This window comes from Cydia pomonella, chromosome 11 (genome assembly GCF_033807575.1).
Source record: "Cydia pomonella isolate Wapato2018A chromosome 11, ilCydPomo1, whole genome shotgun sequence".
NCBI lineage: Eukaryota > Metazoa > Arthropoda > Insecta > Lepidoptera > Tortricidae > Cydia > Cydia pomonella.
In genome coordinates this window covers 5,281,206-5,289,224 of record NC_084713.1, presented here as the reverse complement: position 1 = coordinate 5,289,224, position 8,019 = coordinate 5,281,206, and the positions used below count along the sequence as shown (strand labels likewise).

Sequence of the window (8,019 nt, the reverse complement as noted above, 5' to 3'; positions counted from 1 at the left end):
GGCAGGTAAAGGTTAATTGTGGCGGGGAAATGTTTATACAAGTTACGAGTATCATGTTAATAAATGTATTTTCTTTATTTCTTAAAAATTCAAGAAAATTAATGGCTTAAACCCAAACCCGCTCAACCCCTGCTTTATGCTTTAGGCGATGATACTAAACACTGCCATAATATGTACCTAAGTTTTTTGCAATCATTGACCTAAATGAATAGGCAAGGACTTTACTACCGCGACTAAATGCTATTTGCGTGCCGCCACGACCACATAAAAAGATATAAATATTTTTATTGCAAAAAAAAGACATGAGTCTCTTACGTCTCATAGAGAATTTGCTTATCCCCCACACGCTAGCCACCCACAGTTCAAACAGAGAAAACTTTCAGCTAACCTTTGAGCATTAACGCGATAAATAAAGGGCTCAAATATTACTGGACTGAATGTCGCTTGGAAAAGAACCGAGAATATCTAACGGATGATATTAACTAATTCGGCGACGGCGAACCACTTTACTAATTATTCGCCAAAAGATTCGTCCTAGTTTCGTATGTGCGGATGTGAAAGGACGATACGATACGATGCGTGGGAAGATTAATAAAGGTCTCGAGACATCTTTGCTTGCTTTCTGCTGATTATTTATACAGGATATCTGACCTAGTCCTGATATTTAAACGTACTTCAAAAGGAAGAGTTTGTATTTATTTTTTATGTTCTCCGGCTTCTGGGAGACACTGACTGGACCTTTTTGGGAATTTCATTGTTTGATGTTAACTTTAGATCGCATTGTGTCTTATTGTAATTCTTTATTATTATTTATTTTCTTTCTAAGATACTTATTTTTACACATAAAGGTACAATCTTTTAATGTACCTTTTTCTACTCGTTGACTGTAATGGTTGAATTAAGATTTCGTATACCAAACTGTAATTGAGTACTTTTCATGTATGGGCTCCCAACTCAACTATAATATTTATTTCGAAACGGTTTAGTCGACTATAATGAAATGGACCAATCACAGCTCACCGCGGTCAAGACGACGAAACAAAACGATGGCTCAAATGAATTATTTATTTTAGGTTGTATCTATAGTAGAAACAATTGCTTCATAAGTCATAAACGCACATGTGACACCCTTAATATAGCAACAATAGACTACGAAAACCGCTTACCATTGCTTGTTAGTCTCCATAGGCTACGGTGGCCAAAATCGAGAAAAAACTGTCTACAATTTGAATTTAACAAGGATCAAGTACCAGGACCTCATGAGTTACGAGAACAGCCCGCGCTGGTTCATAGCATTGGTGCTGAGTTGGGTCCATTTCATGATGCGTATTCTCTATTTTAATTGTCACGAATAAATGTCTTTTATCATAATCTTTACATCAAGATATGATAACGGAATCTTGGAGTAGTCGAGGGAACAATTTAATACAAAATAAACCAGATACTTACTTGTGCCTATAGGTAATTATTACTACTAATTCAAAACTATTTATTTTTAACAAATGTTTACAATCATTACATTTTTACATAGGTGCCGAATCCTCCTTTCAAGTTAAAAACTTGTCTTAGGAGGTATTCCCTTTTTCATACAAAGTTATATTAAGCGCTAATACACATATGATATATGTGTACGGAGAATACGTACTTTATGATATAATATAACTGAGAAAACATAACATAAAAGTGGTTCAAAAATTTAAATTCTGAACTTGTCAAATATTTTGAGGCAAATAAATTTAATACAAACTGGATAACTGAGCCTAATTAATGGTGACATTTGGATGGCAACTGTAGCTACATTACTGCTGCGACGTAGACAACTTCCTTTTATTATAACTAAAAAATCCGACAAATATACGTAAGTTCGTGTAATAACTCTTAACGTGCTTTTTTGCTAGCAGAATGAAATATGCTTAGGGTATTATTAACTTTATATGTTTTGTCTTTATTTATTTATAAATATTTATTTGCGTATTTTTGTGTTGTAATTGTAGTACTTGCCTTATTATTCATTTGTTTTGTGTAATAAAGGTTAAAAAATAAATAAAATCTTTTTAAACGCAAATCCACAAATATCACCAAAGCGGCACCACTTATTAAAAGTAAAAATAAATAAAATACAAGTTAACAAAAAGCTTGGTTGACTCGAACTATAATTTCTACCATATTAAAACAAATCCGACCAAGGCCGCCGGTAATGCTGCCCGCATTTGGCTTCAGCAATGCAGAGTTCACTCTAGCCAATAGGTACCTACACTTCATAAAAGTCTTTCGGAAAAATGTTTTACTTTCATTGTCTAAGAAAGACTTTTTTAAAAGCTTTTATTTAACTTGCCCTGTTAGGAAGTATGTTATTTTGTTAGTGTCAAATCTTGGAAGCTAAATTTGACCCACTTCCCCATATCCGATTGCGCTGAAAGTTTACATGCATATAAGTCGGGTGACAATACAATATTATGGTACCATCGAGCTGATCTGATGATGGAGACAGGAGGTGCCCATAGGATTTCTGATGAAACAACGCAACCTGATTGTGTTTGGGGTTTTTACATTGTCTCGATGGGTATAAGTTGTCCGTGGTAAGAAAAGTACAAAAGTTGCGACAAAATCCATAAGTATAAATAAGTTCTTGGCAAAATAAAATTATTGCCAAAAACTTATTTATACTTATGGATTTTAATCACAAATTATTGTTCTCAGATATTTATGCTTTTTATACTTTAATTGCACTTACCTAAGTATTTTTTTCGTTAGCATCTAATTTTGATTTGTATTTAGGCTATAAATCTATAGGTATGAATTATGTGTAAAACTGGATTATATAAAAAAAGGTTTTTTTATTTATCAAAGGATTTGTCCATACAGTGGTGAGTTGACAAATGTGTATAAAATCAAACAAAAATCAAATATCGTCAATTAACATACCTTACAAACTATCATAAGTACATGTAAAAACTAAACACTATTTTGGTGACAAAACGGCTTTTCTCCGTTGAATCGTCTGGTCTTATGTCGGAGGTGACATTCAGATGCCAACTGCAGCTATATTACAAAACGAAATCTAAGATTTACATATTTACAATGAATTCACAAGCAAAAAAGAATTGACTTTAATATTCTTTACACTTAGGACTCAAAATATTGCCAGCGCTACAGGACCATTACTGCTGGGACATCGACACGGGCCTGTCACTGTCAATTTCCCTGTTAGTAGTGACAGATTAAACTTTCGCGGCAGTAAAGCAGGCAGCAACATCGTAAAAAGGTGAAGAGAACATTGGTAAAAATAAATCAATATTAACGATCCGATACTTTACTATACGAACGACGATAAATTAAATTATTTATGCATGGACTTAAGCAATTTTGATATGCATAATAAATGAATTTGATTTGACATTTACCTATGGTTCGAAGGTTATGTATAAGTAATAATATATTGTGTTGCCCCATCATTAATAACTGATGAAATGAAATATTCATTTATAGTGGTGTTTGATTAACAAGGCAAATCTGGGCTGTAACCGCCAAAATAGAAGTTCCTAAATTTCGAGCAACTATCTCTGTCACTCCTTAATTACGCCTTAACTGAAGTAAAAGAGTATGATGCCGCAAGCTTCGGTGTTCGCGGTAGGTCACCTGCTTCGATTATCGAACTGTCACGTAAACATTCCGATGAAAACTCAACTGTAGCTACTACTGTTGCGACGTTCATGCTGTGTCGTTTCGTTGTCGATTTCGTTAATAAAATGAGTGACTCTCGCCGCTGCACTAATATAATAGGCCTTTTTCAGATGTTTAAAGCTGGCCATACACACTAGGCCTGCGCAGTTTTGGATAGTTATAGGAAACTGCACAGTCGAACGCCACACACGCTCCGTTTCATCTGTGCAGTTAACAAAACTGCGCAGGCATACCTTGGTGTGTATGGCCAGCATTAAGCAGCATTCCGGTTACGACACTTGATGCGTTCGTATAGCCCTACACGAGAGAGGGTCCCTGGGCCACACACGCAGCAGGTGTAAACTCCCCCAGGTGGGCAGGTGTTGGAGGCCTTTTCGTGACGCCTCATGCGTTTGTCTTTTAAAGAAGATAACCGGGCATCGTCGTGCTTGTATTGACCATCGTGAACACGAAGCCACATCCGTCGGTCTTCGGCCAGTTTCTGCCATGTCTGACTCGAGCTCAAAAATAACTGTGTAGGTATTGGGTAATATTGAAGCTGCGGGCGGGGTACCTTTATGGATAAGAGATTACTTTAAGATATATGTGACAGATAAGCATCAATTATATGGACCGTTTTTTGAAGTCAAAAATACTGTATTGTATATTGAGATCTTCGTCTATATAATATTCCGTCACTGATATTTCCACTTTCAATTGCATGTCTAAAAATAAGTCGTCACAGCGGCCCACATTGTCAGTTCCGAAACTCAATCAAGCTTTTACTCTCATTATCGCGCTTATCTGATAAACTCTCGAAAAGTTCGATAACTGGCATATAATGAAGTGAAGGCGATGTTACATCACTTCATTTCGGTTTGATCGCGATAACAAGGTAAACAGGGGCCGTGGATAAGGCTTTTCTATGTTATTAAGTAATTTATTATTTAACGCTTTGTACGTTAAGAACTTCTAAAGTCGTCCAAAGTTATGAGCAATAGGCTAGTTTTTATTAATGGTATAAGCCGATCAGTCGGTTTATTTTGAGGATCAATTGTCTATGTATATGGGAGTATGGGACCCATTGCATTAAAGCTATACAAAAGTCAGAAATGACAGTCAAAGTCTGACAATCGTACTCGCCGCGCGAAACGTCCCTTCCTAAACGGTATGTCACTCACGACCAAGTTGAAGCTGTCTTGAACAGTGAAATATTGCTTTTACGTGAATAGTTGCTATACAATCTATTTTTCGATAAAATATGTATAAGGAATCGAATGGCAGGTACTATATTTTTCATTAAACTGACGTTAAGAGGTTAGGTATTAAACATAGGTTAGGTAGAACAATGACCAATGACATAGGCGTAGGCCGGTACAGGCAGGGGGGGGCTGCTGGGGAGCTGACCGCCCCGCCCACCCCTTGAGAGAATGAATGCGCGTATGCACAGATACACTCGAATAACATGTGAAGGTATGTACCAGTCAGTAAAAAATTGCTCTCATCTTTTTTTAGTCGAATAAAACAAGTAATTACCTTGCCTGACCTTAAAAAACATTATTAACTGCATTATTGCAACAAATGAAGTCGTCATGCACGTCCATTTTCTTACCCGGTTCAAACTGCTGGCACGCGGAAACGCGTATTGTTTGTAAACTTCAGTGCACACCGGTACAGCGAAATAAATTATAAGTAAATTTAATTTAACACATAGGTATTTTCTCACAGAAGCACGGAAATATTGTTTATTTATTAACCAACATACACTAACAGATATGCCAAACACGTAAGTTATAGGTTACATTAGTGATATAGATATTAAAATTAGTTTAAACTGAGTAAACTAAACGATTAAACTGTACTTACAAAAATAACTACATAATTATTATCCCTTAGTAAGACCGATGGGACGAGGACTTAATACGTCTAACCGGCCAATTCGAACGTGCAATGACATCAGATCGATGTGATGTAGTTATCGTTCCTGAACTTCCTCTCTGGTGCGGTTGATCCAACGTAAGCTAGCTGGGCTGCTGGGGGGTGTCATGGTAGAATGTTCGCGGTCCCATGGCGTCCCTTATATGCCAAATACGGGTAACGCCTGGCTGCTCGCCGCAGGTCACGTGCCCTGCCGTACGCCAACATCCTAATGAGTCCAGAGCGTCGGAAAAACAGACATACCACGACTCCAGTGTTGGTCGAAACGTTAATGCCATAGACCATTAACCATTACAAATTGAACCGTCAACTGTAACCGTCCGTTACGGTTTACGGTTCAATTTTTAATGCTTAATGGTCAATTGCAATTAACATTCGGCCAACACTGCACGACTTGTTCCCTTTCTATTTAATTAAAATGTGACGTGTGTGTCACAATACCATCGAGTCCCACACTAAGCTCAACAAAGCTTGTGTATGTGTCGTAAGGGGTGTACAAATCGTTAAACTTTAAACCAATATACAGAACCTTGTTACTTTAATGTGCACTACGCTGTAAAGTCTGCCCCAATTCCCGCAATTTCCATTGCCAAGATTTGCTCGTATTGTATTTATTATTTAAACGGCATAAAGTCCGTGGATTAAGGGTCTTATTTATGTTAAGTTAATCAGCTTCGCCTTAATACGTTAAGACAGATTGGAATTATGAGCAGTCGGCATTTTATTACGATATTAAATGAGTAAAGATATTTGAGAATACAACTGCTTATTACAAATTCATATGCAAGGCTTGGAAACCGGTTAAATTTCCAAACCGTTATCATTATCATGTACTTGGCGCAAAACCTTTTAATTTCGGTTTCGTTCGTAAAATCGGTATTTTTAAACCGATATTTAGGAGAGCATTTCTGTAAAAATTTGACAGATTAACCGGTTTAGAACAATAACAACCGGTTTTTCCAATATGGGTGTCTTTTTCCTTGTGTATCGGACGGCCGGCTCGTCGTTCGTTGAATAAACCGGTCTATTTAGGTTACAATAAAGTTCTAAAAACGCTCGCGTTCTTATGAAAATTCGGAGTAAAAACCAAAATAAAGCGGTATTTACCGCTATTTTAAAGCCGGCTCCGAGCCTTGTTCATGAGTGAGACGAAATGTATAGGCCATATTACCATTTTAGTATATTACCATTTTAGACCGTAGCTTGTCTACTAAATACGAGTATATTAAAACGGGTCACTCACGTATTTTAAGTAGAAGATTGCTCGACATGTTTCGGTCCATAACAAGTGTCTTCAACGGGAGCATGCGGTGGCGGACTGATGCAGACTGCGGGCTGCAGCTCTCGATCACTTTTAAGACAGTTTACTGAAACAGTGATCGACTTATAATTAAACGGATAACGAATTAACTTATAATTAATTCGACTTGTAATTAATTATTGATTAAAGCACTCTATCTATATTTATACTATTTTTATTAGTATTGAACGCTAACCAAATTTTGGTGATAACTACTGGGAAAAAAACACCACTAGTTACCACCAACAACGTGGTGATAACTTTTGGTGATAACTACCGGGAAAAAAATCCCACTAGTCACCACGTTGTTGGTGGTAACTAGTGGTGTTTTTTTCCCAGTAGTTACCAGTGGTAAAAGGTAGGAAAAAAAATCCATTAGTTACCACTGGTAACAACTTGGTAACTAGTGGGAATAACCCCCAAAACTTAATGTACAAAAAATTAAACAAATATCAACCTTGTTTTATTACAAGTATACGATTTATTATGCATCTGAACTTGTGAAAAGAAATTAGTGATTTCGGTTGTCACATGAAGATTCATCAAAGAAGTACCTACCTACGGTTTTTTTTTTTTTTCATTTAACTTTCCAGTTCTTTTTTGCAGTCGCAAACGAGTCTCAGTTTTTTGCGAAGAAAAGGGATAATACTTACCGAACTTGTTTTATTTTATTTTTATGGATGATAGTCAGGCGTTTGACCACGATTTCACCTGATGGTAAGTGATGATGCGGTCTACCGTGAAGCACGCTTACCTATGAGATACCTATTTATTCTAGCCTTGAAGAGATCCGGATTGTACTCATGCAGAAACACACACTCGGGCAGGGCATTCCACTCCTACTGACTGAACTGATTTAGAAGTCACGCAATTGTCACAAATTTAGTCGCCAAACGTCTAAAGTCACCATAATGGAGTTCTATAATAGAAGACAATATGGCACCAATCCAAATGTCGGGGCGTTAACAATAAGTTTAATAGAAAAAGCCGTGTCATTGAATAATTGCGGCTCCTTGACGAAAATAGCGCCATCTTGAATTTATTATGACCGGAGAAGAATTTTGTTTGTTTTCCTAAATGATTTGCTAGATGAAACTATTATTTCAATAGCTCGGCGA

The 8,019-nt window shown here is 36.8% G+C and overlaps 1 long non-coding RNA gene across 1 annotated transcript; it reads right to left on the bottom strand.

Annotated features, from left to right (window-relative positions):
* Positions 1-5,075: 5,075 nt before the first annotated feature.
* On the bottom strand, positions 5,076-7,738 carry LOC133522680 (uncharacterized). The gene is made up of 3 exons (XR_009800104.1): positions 7,656-7,738; positions 6,845-6,968; positions 5,076-5,791 (listed from the first exon to the last, which is right to left on the bottom strand). It is a non-coding gene; the product is annotated as an uncharacterized LOC133522680 (long non-coding RNA).
* Between the last annotated feature and the right edge of the window lie 281 nt (positions 7,739-8,019).